At 38.3% G+C, this 21,252-nt stretch overlaps 1 protein-coding gene and 1 long non-coding RNA gene across 4 annotated transcripts in view; one reads left to right on the forward strand and one right to left on the reverse strand.

Moving 5' to 3' along the window:
- The window catches only part of LOC119866710, a 101,036-nt gene extending 96,482 nt beyond the window's left edge, over nt 1-4,554 (forward strand). For both annotated transcript variants that reach the window (XR_005381072.1, XR_005381073.1), the window contains one exon: nt 4,027-4,554. This is a non-coding gene — a long non-coding RNA (uncharacterized LOC119866710). The remainder of the gene's footprint in view (nt 1-4,026) is intronic.
- CPA6 (carboxypeptidase A6) overlaps nt 1-21,252 on the reverse strand; it is a 336,470-nt gene that overhangs the window by 53,785 nt on the left and 261,433 nt on the right. The window lies entirely within an intron of this gene.

The raw sequence follows: 21,252 nt of genomic DNA on the forward strand, positions 1-21,252 counted from the left end.
GTATATATCCTAGAATTTTGATTTCCTCTAATTGATGGAGGTTCCCCAAGGCCTAGAGGAAGTTTCCTGTTGGGGATGGTGGAGACAGAGCTATAGGGTCAGCTACATTTTTTCTTATCTTTTTTCAAACATTTTATTTATTTATTCATGAGAGACACAGAGACATAGGCAGAGGGAGAAGCAGGCTCCCTGCAGGGAGCCTGACGTGGGACTGGATCCCAGGATCCCGGGATCATGACCTGAGCCAAAGGCAGATGCTTAACCAACTGAGCCACCAGGTGCCCCAACACTTCTGTTGATTTATTAATTTTAACTGCACAATTAAATGGTTTTCCTTTTTAGGTAAATCCACAATACATTGATTCCTTATTTTGTTAATGGAGAGTTAGGTTGCTCTCATTGTTACAATGTTGCAATGAACATTCTTGCACATTTCTCCTAGAAGTGTGAGAATTTCTTTATGATACATGTAGAAAGGGATTTGCTGGGCCATGGATTTATATGCCCTCCACTTTACTAAATGCTATTTCTCTCTAAATAATACTCTCATCTGCAGTGAATGAGAATTCCCATTGCTCTACAACCTTACCAACCTTTGATATTGTTGAGCTTTTAGTTAAAAAAAATCTAATGGGTATGAATTTGTGCTTTTGTTGTTTTACTTCACATTTCCCTCATTACAAATAAAACAGCTTTATATAATAGGTGATTCTATAAATTGCTCACTCATTTTTCACATTTAAAAAATTAAACCCTACCCATTCTAACATTTGGGATCTTAACCCTTTGGTTATATGTATCATGAACATATCCCTTTCTTGTATTTTATTGATTCCTATTTTCCTTATATCCTTGTCATACATAAACTTTTATCACCATTGTATATATAATGTTTTGTTTAAATATTTTATTCATTTATTCATGAGAGACACACACACACAGAGAGAGAGAGAGAGAGAGAGAGAGAGAGGCAGAGAGAGAAGCAGGCTCCGTGCAGGGAGCCCGACACGGGACTCGACCCCGGGACTCCAGGACCACACCCTGGACTGAAGGCAGATGCCTAACTGCTGAGCCATCCAGGGATCCCCTATATGTTTTATTTAAGAACTCATCTCTGCCTTAAGATGGTAAAAATGGTATCTTGTATTCTTTTCAGAAAGTTGTTTTAAAGTTTGTTTTCAAATATAAACTTAAACCTCCTAGAAATGATTTTTTACATGATGTAGGGTGAGGATTTATTTATTTTTCAGTGACAAATTGTGCCACTGTACTCATTTGGATGGTTTATCTTTTCTCCAGTGAGTTCACATGCCACCTCTGTCCAATATTTTCATTTGTGCGTGGAATTGCTCTAATGCACTCTATTTTCTATCCATTCACTAAAACCACACTATCGTTTATATAGAACCTGCTCAGTCAGGTAGGATGTGTCTCTTCATGTTGTTCTACTTCAAAATTGCCTTGGATATTTTTGGCCGTTTTCACTTCACATTGATTTTGAAATTAGGGTTGAGCACATCGAAGATGTCCTCTCTATGCTAGGTTGTTTTTGCATTTATTGGATGCTGAATTTTAGCATGTAATCCTTTTCATATCATATAGTTTTTATAATCATTTTTAACTAGTCATTTTCTATTGTTAGATCATCCTTGAATTCCTGGGATAAGCTCCTTTGGTTAGGATATGTATTCTTGTTATATTAGCTGGATTCAGGTTGCTAATATTTACATCTATATTCCTGAGATAGACCTGTAATTTCCTTTCTTATTTTGTCCTCATCTGGTTTCAGTGTCAGGGTTGTATTACTCTTATTATTTGGGGACAAACCATCTAGGACTAGAGCAGAAATGAAATATGAAATGAAGATACAACAGGAAGGATTGTATCTTTGCTTTGTTTCATTGGTTTCTGCTCTAGCAACAAAGACCTAATTAGCTAAAAAGAGCTAATTCTCTTTTTCCTTTTCTGATTTAAGAGCATAGCTCCTTAATTTGGAGATCTTATTCTTTTGTAACATATTTATTTAAAACTATAAATTCATCTTCAGTATACCTTAGCTACATTCCATGTTTTGGTACATAATAGTCTTATTTCCAATTAGTTGTAAATATTGAAAATTTTCCTTCATTTCTTTAAATATTATATTTTTAATTTTTGAAACGTGAATTTTCTTTAAGTCACATTTTTATAGATACTTTCTAACAACTGCATTACAGTCAGAAAATATGGTCTATATGATATAGACTCTTCAAGATTTCTTGAACCTTGCTCTTGTGGTCTGGTTTATAGTCAATTTTTATAAATGTTTCAGTTGGGCTTGAAAATAATATGCATTCTCTAATTATGACATATGGATTCTACATGTACTTATCAGATCATGTTTATTACATTGTTTATATCATCTATATTCTTGCTAAAAATTTGCCTGTTTTCTTAATCACTGAGAGTTGTGATAAAAAGCATGATTTTAGATTTGTCATTTTTTTCTTATAATTTTGTCAAATTTTATTTATTTTGAGGTCATTAACATGGACTCATTTTAAAGCTCTTTATACCCAAATTCTGTATTAAATAAGAAACTGTTTTCTAGTACTCTATTCTGGAGTGGATTTCATTTCCAAGACTTGCCAGAACATGTTCTTTCTCTGACAAATAAACAGGGTGTCATTGTATTGCATATGCTATATTTGTGATTTTTATAATTCTCTAAGAATTGCAGCCATTCTCCATCTGGTCAGACAAAGCGAGAATGATCACAATGTAATGACTGTTCAATCCTGAATAGGACAATTGAGAGATCTTCTTGCTTGAATGCTTTAAGAAATATGACACAGATCATTTCTATTTTATAGTTTAGGTGGAGTTTCTTTTTTTTTTTTAAATATTTTTTTATTTATTATTCATGATAGACAGAGAGAGAGAAAGAGAGACAGAGAGGCAGAGACACAGGAGGAGGAAGAAGCAGGCTCCATGCCGGGAGCCCGACGCGGGACTCGATCCCGGGACTCCAGAATCGCGCCCTGGGCCAAAGGCAGGCGCCAAATGGCTGAGCCATCCAGGGATCACTCTTAGGTGGAGTTTCTAGAAAAAAGACTCTGTGACTTTCTATCTGCTATTATTCTAACATATGATAACCATAAAGTAGGGGGAGTGCTTTCCTTTAAATGTGTGGGACTCTTTTTAGCAATCAATTTACACCACTCATGCACACAGAAAAGGAGATGCCTACTAATCAGGTCCATCTGGGCTTTACAAGTTTAATTTCTAGATGACTATTGTTGCTTATGAGGAACACTAGTAATTGTAATCTGAAAGCCAGTCACAAAACAATGCACCACATGCCTCAGTGTGGCAGCCTTTAGGTACTACAGTCGCCTCCTCAATTTATTTTATTTTATAAAATATTTTATTTATTTATTCATAAGAGACTCAGAGAGAGAGGCAGAGACATAGGCAGAGGGAGAAGCAGGATCCCCACAGGGAGCCTGATGCAGAACTGGATTCCAGGACCCTGGGATCACACCCTGAGCCTAAGGAAGATGCTCAATCACTGAGCCACCCAGGTGTCCCTCACGCCATCTATTTATTTAAAGATACTTTGCCAAAATAGATTTTTATTTGAAAATGAATATCAGAGAAGTTTTGAATATTATCTTATTAGGAAAATATGTTCAGTGTCAGGTTAGGGATTTCTGAGGAGAGACAAAGAGTGAGTCTATTTGATATTAACCACCTGCTAAGACTATTTTGGTTTCCCCACAAATATTTGTCATATACCCAAATTCACCATGTAAACTTTTGTTAAATTTGAAGACAGGTTTTACAATCACTAAAGTCTTTGTGTCGCATGACCAAGTTAGGCTAAAGAATTTCTCTCCTTTTCACAGTTTTTGGATTTTATTGAATATTGTTTCTTAGACCTCCATGACAACCTGAAATGTTAGAACTTTTATTTTTTTGAGAATTGATGTTACTGGCTTTAAAAAAAGACAGCTTTTAAATTTTTTGTTTTTATTTTTGTTCTAGAGTCAATATAAAGGACCTAAGAATAACAACCACATTCAACAAAGGACACACTGGGAGAAGAAGGCACGTACAGCTGAGGCCAAAGGAAGGGCACAGTTACTAGACAAACTGAAGAATATCCTCATCTGGACTGGAGTGAAACTATTTAGGATGGAAAAGAATTGTAGTACCAAAGTAGATGCATCTCAACACAAAGGAAGTATTTAAAATTTAATACTTGGAAAATTAATTAGAGCAGGATTGTTTCCAGGGAAATTTTAAAAAGGGAGCTTGATTTATAAGATATTTGATGTCACACTGTGAGAAGCTTATTAAATACAAAATGGTGGCTAAATAATAGTTTGAAAGCAATACAACAAAAATGCTCTGTGAATGAAGGATGGAGAACTGGAAAATCACATGCTAATCCTTTAAATTCTAGTTACTTTCATATTTAATATACTTAGAACTTCCCAGAGATTAACCTTACAGGGCAGGTGATGATTGAAAAATCTATATTTTCTATTAAAATATAAATATTTGAGATGCTTTGTGTCACCAGGAAGACTATAATTTATATCAGGTGCATGCCCACTTTACTTTTTCTTAATATCACATCTAACTTCTAGAACCTTTATACTGAGATTGTCAAATAACAATGGTTGGTTGTATTTACTCAGGAACAATACAGCAAAGGCCAGGACCAACTTTGTGGAATTATTAAAATCTACCATATAATAATCTTCTAGCTATTAAAAGTACAGATGTCCTCAGTTTGTAGGCCTTGAATATACACAAATTTTAGTTATCACAGTTTAGTTAAATAACATCAGTCCTCCAAGTGCAGTTCAAATTGCAGTTACCACTGTTAGATCTTTCATCTACAAATCATTATGTAAATAACAGATGGGCATCAACATCTGTGACTGACTTTTAAAGTCTGTCAGTGGGTGACTGGCCACTGTGCGTCTGGTTTTCAGTTCTCACACAGACAGCAAAGTGTGTAGCTGTGTTGTCCCCTTGTTTCCCACCTATGTGGCATTTTACAAAAATGGATGTTGGTAAGAGGGAATGGGCCAACAAAGATTAAAGTGCAGCAAAAGAGTAAAAAGTGATAATGTAGAGGTGAAATTTGAATCAAATGTAAATAGAGTCATAGATTAAATAGCTGACAGGAATGTTTACACTGCCACCACTCAACTCTGAATATGCAGCCAGAGAACTTCATGAACTTGTGGATGTAAATAAGAAAAGTGGTTGTGATGAAAGGGGGAAGATGTTCCATAAGAAAAGATGCCGTCAACATTTCACATTAAAGGAACTCTCGTAGATATTTTATAATGTTGAAAATGCAAAGGAAAAAATATTGGAAGGTGATCCAAACTAAGAAAGGAGGAGTACCTTGGTGGCTCAACAGGTTAAGCATCTGCTTTCAGCTCAGGTCATGAACCCAAGGTCCTGGGATCAAGCCCATCAGGCTCCCTGCTCCCTCTCACTCTGCTGCTTCTCTGCTTGTGCTCTCTCTCTCTCTCACTCTCTTTTTCATATAAATAAATAAGATCTTTAAAAAAAACAAATTAAGAAAGGAGTATGGCAATTTGACACAGCATAAAAAAGATGCTAACTTCATATAAGTTAAAGGAGAAGGCAAACACTATCCAAATGACCCATGACAGTTTTGTTGACAAAGAAATAGGACAATGTTTTTAATGTTTTAAATCGTGGTATAATAAATATTAGCTTTACTATTTTAAAAATAACTTTCCTACATATTAATAACAAAGTAAGAGACTTTTAAATTTTTGGCAAAAATGGATAAAGATCATAGAACAATCATAATTTTCCCCATTTATTTTTAAGATGGATTTTTATGGCTTCAGCTTGGTTACTTTTACAGTCCTGCACTACTTGGAAGAAAAGCAAGGTCTGCCTGTCGAAACAATGCCCAGAACATTCTCAAATATTGGATAGTGGAGTAAAATGGATGCAATGGATTTAAATTTAATTAAAGTGAACAAACATTAATATATCCCCTGCTATGTATAAGACATTATAAATTGAATAAATGGGTGAGAGAGCTGGGTTGGAGGATGCAGAAGATTAAAGAAAAGATTGGGGAAGATGAGAGGATAGGAGAATATGGTGAGTTAAAGATACTAAAAGGCTGGTAGAAAACAAAATATTATAATTACTTGCGGTGGTTCTGAACAAAGTCAGATGACTTAAAAATGTAGATAGGGATCCCTGGGTGGCGCAGCGGTTTGGCGCCTGCCTTTGGCCCAGGGTGTGATCCTGGAGACCCGGGATCGAATCCCACGTCGGTCTCCCGGTGCATGGAGCCTGCTTCTCCCTCTGCCTGTGTCTCTGCCTCTCTCTCTCTCTCTCTGTGTGACTATCATAAATAAATAAAAATTAAAAAAAAATGCAGATAATTTCTATAAGGTGAACTTTCTTTATTATGCAATTAAGAACAAAGACTTGCTTACTCAGCTGAATGCATTAAATATTTGATCTAGGTGTATAGAAATGCAACATATTTCTGAACATTGATTTTATATCCTGCAACTTTGCTGAATTCATGTTTGAGTTCTAGCAATTTTTGGTGGAGTCTAATTTAGGGTTTCCACATACAGTATCATATCATCTGTAATGAGTGAAAGTTTGACTTCTTCCTTGTCAATTTGGAAGCCTTTCCTTTCTTTTTGTTGCCTGATTGCTGAGGCAAAGACTTCCAGTACTATGTTAAGTGGTAATAGTGAGAATGGACATCCCTGTCTTGTTCCTGACCTTAGGGGAAAGGCTCTCAGGTTTTCCTCATTGAGGGTGATATTAGCTGTGGGTCTTCCATATATACTTTTATGAGGTTGAAAAGTATATTCCATCTATCCCTACTTTTTGAGCGTTTTTATCAGGAAAGGATACCGTATTTTGTCAAATGCTTTTTCTGCATCTATTGATAGGATCATATGGTTCTTATTCTTTCTTTTATGAATATATCACATTGATGATTTGTGAGTAGTGAACCACCCCCTGCAGCCCAGGAATAAATCCTACCTGATTGTGGTGAATAATTCTTTTAATGTACTGTTGAATTTGTTTGCCAGTATTTTGTTGAGATTTTTTGCATCCATGTTTATCAGGGATATTGGCCTGTAATTCTCCTTTTTACTGGGTCTTTGGTTTTGGAATCAAGGTAATGCTGGCTTCATAGCATGAATTTGGAAGTTTTCCTTCCATTTCTATTTTCTGGAACAGTTTGAGAAGAATGGGTATTAACTCTTTAAATGTCTGGTAGAATTCTGCTGGGAAACCAGCTGGCCCAGGACTTTTGTTAGCTGGGAGATTTTTGATTACTGATTTTTTAAAAAAGATTTTATTCATTTATTCACAAGAGCCAGAGAGAGAGAGAGAGAGAGAAGAGAGAAGAGAGAAGAGAGAGAGAGGGAGAGAGAAGCAGGCTGTGTTGTGCAGGGAGCCCGAAGCGGGACTCGATCCCGGGTCTCCAGGATCATGACCTGGGCTGAAGGCAGGTGCTAAACTGCTGAGCCACCAGGGGATCCCCATAATTTTTCATAGTATTCTAATTGTATTTCTGTAGTGTTGGTTTTGATCACTCCTCTATCATTCATGAATTTATCTATTTGGGTCCTTCTCTTTTCTTCTTGATAAGTCTGGCTAGGGGTTTATCAATTTATTAATTCTTTCCAAGAACTAGCTCTTAGTTTCATTAATCTCTTTTACTGCTTTTTCTCATTTCTATATAATTTATTTCTACTCTAATCTTTATTATTTCCTTCTTCTGCTCTCTTTAGGCTTTATTTGCCAGTCCTTTTCTAGCTACTTTAGGCGTAAGGCTAGGTTGTATATTTGAAACGTTTCTTGCTTCTTGTGGTGGGCCTGTACCACTACACACCTCCTTCTTAGGATTGCTTTTCTGCACTCCAAAGGTTTTGGGCTGTCATACTTTTTTTTCATTTGCTTCATGTATTTTTAAAATGATTCTTTAATTTCCTGGCTAACCCACTCATTGTTTAGTAGGATGTGCTTTAACCAATAATGAAGTGGTGGAAAAAGAAATTAAAAAATTGATCCTATTTGCAATTGCAGCAAAAAACAAGAATAAATATAACCAAAGAAGTAAAAGATCCATAGTCTAAAAACTATAGCACGTACTCAAGAAAGAAATTGAAGAGGACACAAAGAAATGGGAAAATATTCTATGCTCATGGATTAGAAGAACAAATATTGTTAAAATGTCTATACTACCCCCAAACAATCTACACATTTAATGCAATCCTTATCCAAATACCACCAGGATTTTTCACAGAGCTAGAACAAATAATCATAAAATTTGTATGGAACCACAAATGACCCCAAATGGCCAAAGCAATTCTGAAAAAGAAAAGCAAAACTGGAGGCATCATGATTCTGGATTTTAAGATCTATTACAAAGCTGTAGACATCATGACAGTGGTACTGGCACAAAAATAGACACATAGATCAATGGAACAGAATAGAAAACCCAGAAATGGACCTACAACTATATGGTCAACTAATCTTTGGCAAAGCAGGAAAGAATATCCAATGGAAAAAGTCTCTTCAACAAATGGTTTTGTGAAAACTGGATAGTGACATGCAGAATAATGAAACTGGATGACTTTCTTACACTATACACAAAAATAAATTCAAAAAAGATGAAAGACCTAAATGTAAGACAGGAAAGCATCAACATACTTGAAAACAGGCAGAAAAATCTTTGACCTTGGCCATACCAACTTTTGCTAGACATGTCATCACAGGCAAGGAAAATAAAAGCAAAAAGGAACTATTGGGGCTTCATCAAGATAGCAGCTTCAGCACAGTGAAGGAAATAGTCAATGAAGAGGATGGGAGAAGATATTTACAAATGACATATCTGATAAAGGCTTAGTATCCAAAATCTACAGAGAAGTTATCCAACTCAACACTCAAAAAACAAATAACCCAGTCAAGAAATGGGCAGAAGACATGAATAGACAGACACATCACTCATCATCAGGGAAATAAAAATCAAAACCATGATGAGGGGGATCCCTGGGTGGCTCAGCAGTTTAGCACCTGCCTTTCAGCCCAGGGCGTGATCCTGGAGTCCCGGGATTGAGTCCCACATCAGGCTCCCTGCATGGAGCCTGCTTCTCCCTCTGCCTGTGTCTCTGCCTCTCTCTGTCTTTCATGAATAAATAAATAAATAAAATCTTAAAACAAAACCATGACGAGATACTATCTCACACCTGTCAGAATGGCTAAAATTAACACAATAGGTGTTGGTGAGGCTGTGGAGAAAGGGGAACCTCTTGCACTGCTGGTGGGAACGCAAACTGGAACCAGCCACAGTATGGAGTTCCTCAAAAAGTTAAAAAAAAAAAAAAGTGCCCTATGATCCAGCAATTACAGTACTAGGTATTTACCTAAAAGATACAAAAATACAGACTCAAAGGGATACATGCACCACGATGTTTATAGCAGCATTATCAACAATAGCCAAACTATGTAGAGAACCCAAATGTGTCCATCAACTGATGAATGGATAAAGAAAAGTATGTATGTGTGTGTGTGTGTATATATATGTATATACACACACAATACACACAATGGAACATTACTCAGCCATGAAAAAGAATGAAATCTTAACATTTGCAATGACATATATGGAGCTAGAGTGTATTATACTAAGTATAAGTCAGAGAAAAATACCATATGATCTCCCTCAGATGTGGAAGTTAAGAAAGAAAACAGATGAACTTATGGGAAGGGGGACAAGAAAAAAAAGGAGAGAGGGAAACAAGCCATAAGAGACTTTTAATAGTAGAGAATAAACTAATGATTGATAGAGAGAGGTGGGTATGGGATGGGCTAGATGGGCGATGGGAATTAAGGAGGGCAGTTGTTATGATGAGCACTGGGTGTTGTATATACGTGATGAATCACTGAATTCTATGTCAGAAACCAGTATTTCACTGTCTGTTAACTACTTAAAATTTTAATTTAAAAATGATATTTGATCTAGGCTTAATAACTCTTTGAATCACTTACTTATCTCCCGGCTTTGGTCACTTTTTTTACATACAATTTAAGTTCTCTTCTTTAAAATGTTTATTTTTAGTGATACATTTTTTTAACCAAAACTTTGCATTTCACACCTATACGTAAGGGTGTTTATTTTTACCTTTAGTAACCGGCAAGACATAACAAGACTGAAAGAGATGGTTATCCAAAAGAATATTCCTTAGAAAGCTTTTGGATCCTGGGACAAAGAGCCTTCCCATTCTGGAAAGCCTTCCCACTGGAGGACTTCTTTCACAACCACCATGTCTTCCTTAGAGCTCTGTTCTATACATATAACTGACCACAGTCTCCAAACATTTCTACTTACCTTGCTCCGAATCATTACCTGGTTCTCAGAAAATAATTTTCTTCCCTGAAAGTCTCCATTCCCAGTTTTGGCTATTTAAATGATCTACCTAGAACATCTGAATCACATGCCAGATTTGGGCACCAGGATTCACCATCACTGGTGCTGAGTATAGATGGGTGGGAATGTGTAATGGAGGTGGTTTTCCAGTGTAATTAGGCTGGACCTGGAAGGGTGAGGTTTCAAATTAGGTAGCAGCAGAGGAATACAGTAGCTCACCTGGGAAACTAAGAAAATTTTTCTTTAAAAAATTTGTGTGCTTCTGCTTTTCTGTAACACCATTAAATTAGATCCATCTATACATTAAACTTCTTCAAAGTCCAGAAGAACTTTCCAATTCAGACTATTTATATCTCAATTTGCCCCTGGATCATCTCACAAATTCTTGCTTTATCTTTGGTCTGCCACTGAGTTAATAGAATTCAGCCACTGATTCTAAAATATCTGTAGGAATATATGAACTCATGGATGAGAACAAGGGATGGTGGAAAGGGAAGTGGGCGGGGGGTGGGGGAGACTGGGTGACAGGCACTGAGGGGGGCACTTGATGGGATGAGCACTGGGTGTTATGCTATATGTTGGCAAATTGAACTCCAATAAAAAGAAATGAAATGTATTCAGTTTTGGCTGACTTAAATTTGTTTTAAAGTTACTTTTGGTTCTGCTTAATATAGAAAATTTGGAAAGTTCATAAAAGTTTGAAGAAAATAAAAATCATCCATAATTCTTTTAGTATTTAGCATATTTTCCATGTATATTTATTTCAGATACAAATTTTACCACACTAAAATTGTAATATCCATGCTGGTCTTTTATTTTTTGAGAAATAAATAATAATAAACGATAAAAATGATCAAAACATGTCATGGACAGTTTCCCCTATTATTAAATACTCCTCTAAAATATTTTTATTGTCAGGGCTATCAATCATTCCCTTTATGCCTCCTTCCTTTGCTTTTATGCTTGGAAAAGTTGTTCTCACTTGGAAATCAAGTATTTTCCCCCAAGTTACTTTCTAAACCTTCTATGAATAAAAACCCTGGCCAAATTTACCCCAGCAATGTAGAAATATTGGAGACAGAAATTAAGTGCTATGCATAACTCTGGGCTACCTGGGACTAGCCATGGCTTAAGATATCCATCTGGGAAACCAACACCACCAAACTCTCAAAAGTGAACAAAACCCAAACTGCCTCATTCAGTTGGAGATGTTTTGAGAAATGAAGTAAATGAATAATTTTTTTCCTTTGAACTATACACTTTATATACCTTTACTTTCCATTTCTATGTCTGCTTTTCCTGTCCATGTAGATTCCTGCCCCCAAAACTTCTGCCCTCTGTTTGCCTTAAGTTTCTTTCTCTCCTTAGACAGCCTCTGTTCAATTTTGCAGAAAGATATGTTGGCAAATTGAACTCCAATAATAAAAAAAAAAGCTTTATTGAGGTATAATTTATATGGCATAAAAGTTACCATTTTTAGTGTACATTTTTAGTATATTTAAGGAGTTTAGCCTCTAAGTTCTGTATATTTGTTTCCTTCTTCTTATATAGCTATTCTAGTTTTCTTTCCTTTTCTTTCTTCTCTCTCTCTCTCTCTCTCTCTTTCATGAATTTAGTATCTGTATCACCCTCTTGGCCCATGAGAAATGTAAGAAAACTTGATAACAAGTTTTTAAGTTTTTATTTAAATTCTGGTTAAAATGTAGTGTAATATTAGTTGCAGATGTAGAATTTAGTGACTCATCACTTACATACAACACCCAGTGCTCATCACTACAAGTGCCCTCTTTAACCCATCCTTCTGCCCACCACCCTCCAGTAACACTGTTCTCTATAGTTAAGAATCTGTTTCTTGGTTTGCCTCCTCCCCCAACCCCCATATAGTTAGTGTTCTTAAAGCTTCTTCTTTTTTTTTTTTTTCCCACGGTAAAGGAGCATCTGTAGAACACAATTCAATAGCAAGTCCACTACGTCTGCTTCTTCCTCCCCTGACCAGCCCCAAACCCCACAAACCATGAATATAACATCAGTGATGGTTCTGCTAGCCTAGTACAAACAAGAATTTAACAAAAGAGAGATTGCAATTCAAGCATATCTCTATTTCTTTTATTTTGCTTACAAGACATACAAATTTGTGATATGAATACCAAAAAAGAGGCGGCAAGTATTAAAATAAAAAATGATGGCTCTATATTTTTCAACATAATGAAATAATTTTCAATTTAAAAGATAACCCACAAGCCTATCATGTATTTTGCACTTTAAATGTCTGCCAACCAGCAGTTATATATTGAGATAATGAACAATTGTGAGTTATATATTGAGATAATGAATTCAATTTGAACACTTTTCAGAATAACAAAATAACCGAGCCCATGTTGTCATTTAAGCTGGTAGTTTGCTTCTGTATCACTGTTTTCTGAGCTTTGTGTGTCCAAGACATTCACGGACCCATCTGCTAAACTGGAGCGGGGAGCAGAAGTGGAAGTGGCTCTCAGGGCATGGCACAGGATGATCAAGCTGGCGGACAAAAAGAGGGACATATGGAACCAGAGCTACATCTTGATAATTCTGGTTTCCATGGCATAGAGAGTAAGGGTCAGTTGGGGATTATATAGCAGGGAAGAAAGAGCAATGAAAAAACTGCCTCCGATTCTCTGGGTAAGAGAGAACCTTGGTTCCAGACAGAATGGAATCCAGGAGTATGGAGACCTGGCTATCATTTTCATAATAGCTTTTTCATTTTGAGTTGTAATTAGAACAATTAATACAGAAAAATCCTATGTACCCTTTACTTCCTCCAAATGATAGCATCTTCAAAAACTATCGCATGCTATCGTACTCAAGAGTACTGACTTTGATCAAGACACAGAACTTGTCCATCACAAGGACCCCATATATAGCCACATCCACTTTGCTCCCATCTCCACCTCTCCCTAGCCCTGGCAACCACTAATCGGTCTCTCCATTTCTATAATTTTAACACTTAGAGAACATTATGTACATGAAACCACACAGCATGTATCTATCTGGGATTGGTTATTCATTCAGCATAATTCTCTGGCAATTCATTTAGGTTGCTGTGTGTTTCCATAGTTTGCTCCTTTTTATTGCTCAGTAGTTTTCCATGGAACGTGTATACTACTTTACCTATTCAGGCATGGAAGGCTACCTGGACTGTTTCCAGGTTTTGGCTATTATAAATAAAGCTGCTATAAATATTTATGTACAGGTTTTGGAGCAAACGTAAGTTTTAATTTCTCTAGGATAAATGCCAAGAGTATAATTACTGGGTCATATGGTAGTTGCAGGTCTAGTTTTAAAGAAACTGTGTGGAAGTGTTGAATCACTATACTGAACACCTGAAATTAATATTACACCTTATGTTAACTGGAAATTAAATAAAAGCTTTAAAAATTAAACTGTTAACTGTTTTCAAGGGTTAGCTCTATCATACATTCCCACTAGCAATGTAGAAGTGATCCAGTTATTCCACATCCTCCTTTGCATTTGCTGGTGGGGTCTCTCTCTCTCTCTGATGCATCTTATTTGAGTCATTTTGATAGGTGTGTAGTGATAGTTCATTGTAGTTTTAATTTGAATTGCCCTGGTGACAACTTTTTATGTGATTTCCATCTATTTACCCTTTGGTAAAGTGTTTAGGTATTTTGCTCATTTTTTTTTCTGACTGGATTGCTTACTTATTTTGGGGTCACATTTTGAGCTTACACATTTCAAATACGAATCCTTTATTAGACAGGTGGTTTGCATATATTTTCTCCTTGTCTGTAGCTTGTCTTTTTTGTCCTTTTAACAAGGTCTTTTTCACAGTACAAATTTACATTTTGATTGTTTGATAATGTCCAATTTATCAACGTTTTCTTTATGGAACATGATTTGATGTCAAATCTAAGGATTCTTTACCTAGGTTTACATTCTGGATATTTTTTCCTAAAAGTTTTATAATTTTACATTTAAGTCAGTGATTTTGAGTTTTTAAAAAAGATTTACTTTTTCTAGAGAGTGTGTCAGTGAGCATGTGAGCAGGGGCAAGGGGAGGGAGAAGTAGAGAGGGAATCCTCAAGCAGAGGCCCACCTACTCAGTACCAGGACCCTGAGATCATGACCTGAGCCAAAATCAAGAGCTGGCTGCCTAACCAACTAAGCCACCCGGGGATCCTGAGATAATTTTTGTGTAAGGTATGAGGCTTAGGTTGTGTTTTTTTAATTTATGTTTTTTGGCCTATGGAAGTCCACTTGCTCCAGCACCATTTATTGAAAAGGCTGTCTCTCCTCCATTGAATTGCTTTTCACCTTTGTCAAAATTCAGTTAGGTATATTTAGGTAAGTCTATTTCTGGGTCCTTTATTACATCCAATTTATCTGTCTTTATTCTGTTCCATTTGTCTTATCCTTTCATTTAGGTTGCTGTGTGTTTCCATAGTTTGCTCCTATGGAACACCACGCACCTTTGATTACTGTAGCTGTACATCTTGAAACTGGGTACAGTGATACTTTTGGTTTTTTTTTTTTTTTTTTTTTTTTTTTCTCTGTACTATATTCTCTTTTTTTTTTTTTCTTTTTTTTTTTTTATTGGTGTTCAATTTACTAACATACAGAATAACACCCAGTGCCCGTCACCCATTCACTCCCACCCCCCGCCCTCCTCCCCTTCCACCACCCCCAGTTCGTTTCCCAGAGTTAGCAGTCTTTACATTCTGTCTCCCTTTCTGATATTTCCCACACATTTCTTCTCCCTTCCCTTATTTTCCCTTTCACTATTATTTATATTCCCCAAATGAATGAGAACATATAATGTTTGTCCTTCTCCGACTGACTTACTTCACTCAGCATAATACCCTCCAGTTCCATCCACGTTGAAGCAAATGGTGGGTATTTGTCATTTCTAATAGCTGAGTAATATTCCATTGTATACATAAACCACATCTTCTTTATCCATTCATCTTTCGTTGGACACCGAGGCTCCTTCCACAGTTTGGCTATCGTGGCCATTGCTGCTAGAAACATCGGGGTGCAGGTGTCCCGGCGTTTCATTGCATTTGTATCTTTGGGGTAAATCCCCAACAGTGCAATTGCTGGGTCGTAGGGCAGGTCTATTTTTAACTGTTTGAGGAACCTCCACACAGTTTTCCAGAGTGGCTGCACCAGTTCACATTCCCACCAACAGTGCAAGAGGGTTCCCTTTTCTCCGCATCCTCTCCAACATTTGTTGTTTCCTGCCTTGTTAATTTTCCCCATTCTCACTGGTGTGAGGTGGTATCTCATTGTAGTTTTGATTTGTATTTCCCTGATGGCAAGTGATGCAGAGCATTTTCTCATATGCATGTTGGCCATGTCTATGTCTTCCTCTGTGAGATTTCTGTTCATGTCTTTTGCCCATTTCATGACTGGATTGTTTGTTTCTTTGGTGTTGAGTTTAATAAGTTCTTTATAGATCTTGGAAACTAGCCCTTTATCTGATATGTCATTTGCAAATATCTTCTCCCATTCTGTAGGTTGTCTTTTAGTTTTGTTGACTGTATCCTTTGCTGTGCAAAAGCTTCTTATCTTGATGAAGTCCCAATAGTTCATTTTTGCTTTTGTTTCTTTTGCCTTTGTGGATGTATCTTGCAAGAAGTTACTATGGCCGAGTTCAAAAAGGGTGTTGCCTGTGTTCTTCTCTAGGATTTTGATGGAATCTTGTCTCACATTTAGATCTTTCATCCATTTTGAGTTTATCTTTGTGTATGGTGAAAGAGAGTGGTCTAGTTTCATTCTTCTGCATGTGGATGTCCAATTTTCCCAGCACCATTTATTGAAGAGACTGTCTTTCTTCCAATGGATAGTCTTTCCTCCTTTATCGAATATTAGTTGCCCATAAAGTTCAGGGTCCACTTCTGGATTCTCTATTCTGTTCCACTGATCTATGTGTCTGTTTTTGTGCCAGTACCACACTGTCTTGATGACCACAGCTTTGTAGTACAACCTGAAATCTGGCATTGTGATGCCCCCAGATATGGTTTTCTTTTTTAAAATTCCCCTGGCTATTCGGGGTCTTTTCTGATTCCACACAAATCTTAAAATAATTTGTTCTAACTCTCTGAAGAAAGTCCATGGTATTTTGATAGGGATTGCATTAAACGTGTATATTGCCCTGGGTAACATTGACATTTTCACAATATTAATTCTGCCAATCCATGAGCATGGAATATTTTTCCATCTCTTTGTGTCTTCCTCAATTTCTTTCAGAAGTGTTCTATAGTTTTGAGGGTATAGATCCTTTACATCTTTGGTGAGGTTTATTCCTAGGTATCTTATGCTTTTGGGTGCAATTGTAAATGGGATTGACTCCTTAATTTCTCTTTCTTCAGTCTCATTGTTAGTGTATAGAAATGCCACTGACTTCTGGGCATTGATTTTGTATCCTGCCACGCTACCGAATTGCTGTATGAGTTCTAGCAATCTTGGGGTGGAGACTTTTGGGTTTTCTATGTAGAGTATCATGTCATCGGCGAAGAGAGAGAGTTTGACTTCTTCTTTGCCAATTTGAATGCCTTTAATGTCTTTTTGTTGTCTGATTGCTGAGGCTAGGACTTCCAGTACTATGTTGAATAGCAGTGGTGAGAGTGGACATCCCTGTCTTGTTCCTGATCTTAGGGGAAAGGCTCCCAGTGCTTCCCCATTGAGAATGATATTTGCTGTGGGCTTTTCATAGATGGCTTTTAAGATGTCGAGGAATGTTCCCTCTATCCCTACACTCTGAAGAGTTTTAATCAGGAATGGATGCTGTATTTTGTCAAATGCTTTCTCTGCATCCAATGAGAGGATCATATGGTTCTTGGTTTTTCTCTTGCTGATATGATGAATCACATTGATTGTTTTACGGGTGTTGAACCAGCCTTGTGTCCCAGGGATAAATCCTACTTGGTCATGGTGAATAATTTTCTTAATGTACTGTTGGATCCTATTGGCCAGTATCTTGTTGAGAATTTTTGCATCCATGTTCATCAGGGATATTGGTCTGTAATTCTCCTTTTTGGCGGGGTCTTTGTCTGGCTTTGGAATTAAGGTGATGCTGGCTTCATAGAACGAATTTGGAAGTACTCCATCTCTTTCTATCTTTCCAAACAGCTTTAGGAGAATAGGTATGATTTCTTCTTTAAACGTTTGATAAAATTCTCCTGGGAAGCCATCTGGCCCTGGACTCTTGTGTCTTGGGAGGTTTTTGATGACTGCTTCAATTTCCTCCCTGGTTATTGGCCTGTTCAGGTTTTCTATTTCTTCCTGTTCCAGTTTTGGTAGTTTGTGGCTTTCCAGGAATGCATCCATTTCTTCTAGATTGCCTAATTTATTGGCGTATAGCTGTTCATAATATGTTTTTAAAATCGTTTGTATTTCCTTGGTGTTGGTAGTGATCTCTCCTTTCTCATTCATGATTTTATTAATTTGAGTCTTCTCTCTCTTCTTTTTAATAAGGCTGGCTAATGGTTTATCTATCTTATTAATTCTTTCAAAGAACCAACTCCTGGTTCTGTTGATCTGTTCCACAGTTCTTCTGGTCTCGATTTCGTTGAGTTCTGCTCGAATCTTTATTAACTCCCTTCTTCTCTTGGGTGTAGGATCTATTTGCTGTTTTTTCTCTAGCTCCTTTATGTGTAAGGTTAGCTTTTGTATTTGAGTTCTTTCCAGTTTTTGAATGGATGCTTGTATTGCGATGTATTTCCCCCTTAGGACTGCTTTTGCTGCATCCCAAAGATTTTGAACGGTTGTATCTTCATTCTCATTAGTTTCCATGAATCTTTTTAATTCTTCCTTAATTTCCTGGTTGACCCTTTTATCTTTTAGCAGGATGGTCCTTAACCTCCATGTGTTTGAGGTCCTTCCAAACTTCTTGTTGTGATTTAGTTCTAATTTCAGGGCATTATGGTCCGAGAATATGCAGGGGACAATCCCAGTCTTTTGGTATCGGTTCAGACCCGATTTGTGACCCAATATGTGGTCTATTCTGGAGAAAGTTCCATGTGCGCTTGAGAAGAATGTGTATTCAGTTGAGTTTGGATGTAAAGTTCTGTAGATATCTGTGAAATCCATCTGGTCCAGTGTATCATTTAAAGCTCTCGTTTCTTTGGAGATGTTTTGCTTAGAAGACCTATCGAGTATAGAAAGAGCTAGATTGAAGTCACCAAGTATAAGTGTATTATTATCTAAGTATTTCTTCACTTTGGTTAATAATTGATTTATATATTTGGCAGCTCCCACATTCGGAGCATATATATTGAGGATTGTTAAGTCCTCTTGTTGAATAGATCCTTTAAGTATGATATAGTGTCCCTCTTCATCTCTCACTACAGTCTTTGGGGTAAATTTTAGTTTATCTGATATAAGGATGGCTACCCCTGCTTTCTTTTGAGGACCATTCGAATGGTAAATGGTTCTCCAACCTTTTATTTTCAGGCTGTAGGTGTCCTTCTGTCTAAAATGAGTCTCTTGTAGACAGCAAATAGATGGGTCCTGCTTTTTTATCCAGTCTGAAACCCTGCGCCTTTTGATGGGGTCATTAAGCCCGTTCACATTCAGAGTTACTATTGAGAGATATGAGTTTAGTGTCATCATGATATCTATTCAGTCTTTGTTTTTGTGGACTGTTCCACTGAACTTCTTCTTAAAGGGGAATTTTAAGAGGCCCCCTTAAAATTTCTTGCAGAGCTGGTTTGGAGGTCACATATTCTTTTAGTTGCTGCCTGTCTTGGAAGCTCTTTATCTCTCCTTCCATTTTGAATGAGAGCCTTGCTGGATAAAGTATTCTTGGTTGCATGTTCTTCTCATGGAGGACCCTGAATATATCCTGCCAGCCCTTTCTGGCCTGCCAGGTCTCTGTGGAGAGGTCTGCTGTTACCCTAATACTCCTCCCCATAAAAGTCAGGGATTTCTTGTCTCTTGCTGCTTTAAGGATCTTCTCCTTATCTTTGGAATTTGCAAGCTTCACAATTAAATGTCGAGGTGTTGAACGGTTTTTATTGATTTTAGGGGGGGATCTCTCTATTTCCTGGATCTGAATGCCTGTTTCCCTTCCCAGATTTGGAAAGTTTTCAGCTAGAATTTGTTCAAATACATATTCTGGCCCTCTGTCCCTTTCGGCGCCCTCGGGAACCCCAATTAAACGTAGGTTTTTCTTCCTCAGGCTGTCGTTTATTTCCCTTAATCTATCTTCATGGTCTTTTAATTGTTTGTCTCTTTTTTCCTCAGTTTCCCTCTTTGCTATCAACTTGTCTTCTAGGTCACTCACTCGTTCTTCCACCTCGTTAACCCTCGTCGTTAGGACTTCTAGTTTGGATTGCATCTCATTCAATTGATTTTTAATTTCTGCCTGATTAGCTCTAAATTCTGCAGTCATGAAGTCTCTTGAGTCCTTTATACTTTTTTCTAGAGCCACCAGTAGCTGTATAATAGTGCTTCTGAATTGGCTTTCTGACATTGAATTGTAATCCAGATTTTGTAACTCTGTGGGAGAGAGGACTGTTTCTGATTCTTTCTTTTGAGGTGAGGTTTTCCTTCTAGTCATTTTGCTCAGTGCAGAGTGGCCAAAAGCAAGTTGTATTGGGAAAAAGAGAAAAAGAGAGGAGAGAAAGAAGGAAAGAAAAGAGAAAGAGAAAAAAAAAGGGAAGAAAAAGAAAAAAAAAAACGAAAAAAGAAAAAAAAAAAAAGAAGAAAAAGAGAAAGAAAAAGAAAGGAGAAAAAAAGGGGGTGGGGGAAGGAAACAAATCAAAAAGCAAAACAAAACAAAAACAAAAACAAAAACAAACAAACAAAAAAAGAACCACCGGGGAGTATCTTCTGATTCTGTCTACTTTAAGTCCCTTGGCTTCTCCTGGAACTGGTCCGTCTAGCTGGTGTTCTGGGGGAGGGGCCTGCTGTGCTGATTTTCAGGTGTTAGCAGTTGGGGGAGCTGCTGTGCCCCTGCCTGGTGCAGGGCTCAGTGGGGGTTGTTTGCCCCGTGAGGCCGCAGGAGGAACAGCCCCAGTGGCGGGGCAGCTCTGGAGCCCTGGATTCAGCTCCGGCAGGAACTCCGTCTGCAGGGCCTGGAGGCTCCGGGGCGGGGCCGCTGATCTGCTCAACTGGGGCAGGAGCGTCCTCGCTGTCCTGGGCCCTCCCGGCCTCTGCCTGTCCCGGGGGAGGCGGGATCCTGGGCTGTGTCCCGGCGCCCTGTGCTCCGGAGCCTGCGCTGTTGGATTCGCGCTCCCGGGCCGCGCAGCCCCCTCCGTGGAGCCGCCGCCCGAGCCCCTCCGAGCTGCTCCTGGAACCGCGCAGCCCCCTCCGCACGGAGCCTCTTCCTCTGCCCGAGCCCCTCCGTGCTGCTCCCGGGGCCGCGCAGCCCCCTCCGCGGAGCCGCCGCCCGAGCCCCTTCAGCTGCTCCGGGTCCCGCCGGGTCCCGCCGTGCGCGCTGCAGCCCTTAGGGAGCTCGGCGCACTCTCCTGGGCGCGCAGTTGCTGTTACTGTCCCCGGGAGCCCGAGGGCATCCCCTCCCTCCTGGGTCCTGCTCCACCTCCCCGCGAGCCCCTTTCCGCCCGGGAAGGTCGGTGCAGCTCCTGCGTCTCCGGGACGGGGCTCTCCTGTCCTGGGGACACTCGCCCCGGCCTCAGCCCGGCTCCTCGCGGGGCCCCTCCCCCTTGGAGGCCTTTGTTCCTTTATTTCTTTTTCCCCGTCTTCCTACCTTGATAGAAGCGCGAACTCTTCTCACTGTTGCATTCCAGCTGGTCTCTCTTTAAATCTCAGGCCGAATTCATAGATTTTCAGGA

This window comes from Canis lupus, chromosome 29 (assembly GCF_011100685.1).
Source record: "Canis lupus familiaris isolate Mischka breed German Shepherd chromosome 29, alternate assembly UU_Cfam_GSD_1.0, whole genome shotgun sequence".
Lineage (NCBI taxonomy): Eukaryota > Metazoa > Chordata > Mammalia > Carnivora > Canidae > Canis > Canis lupus.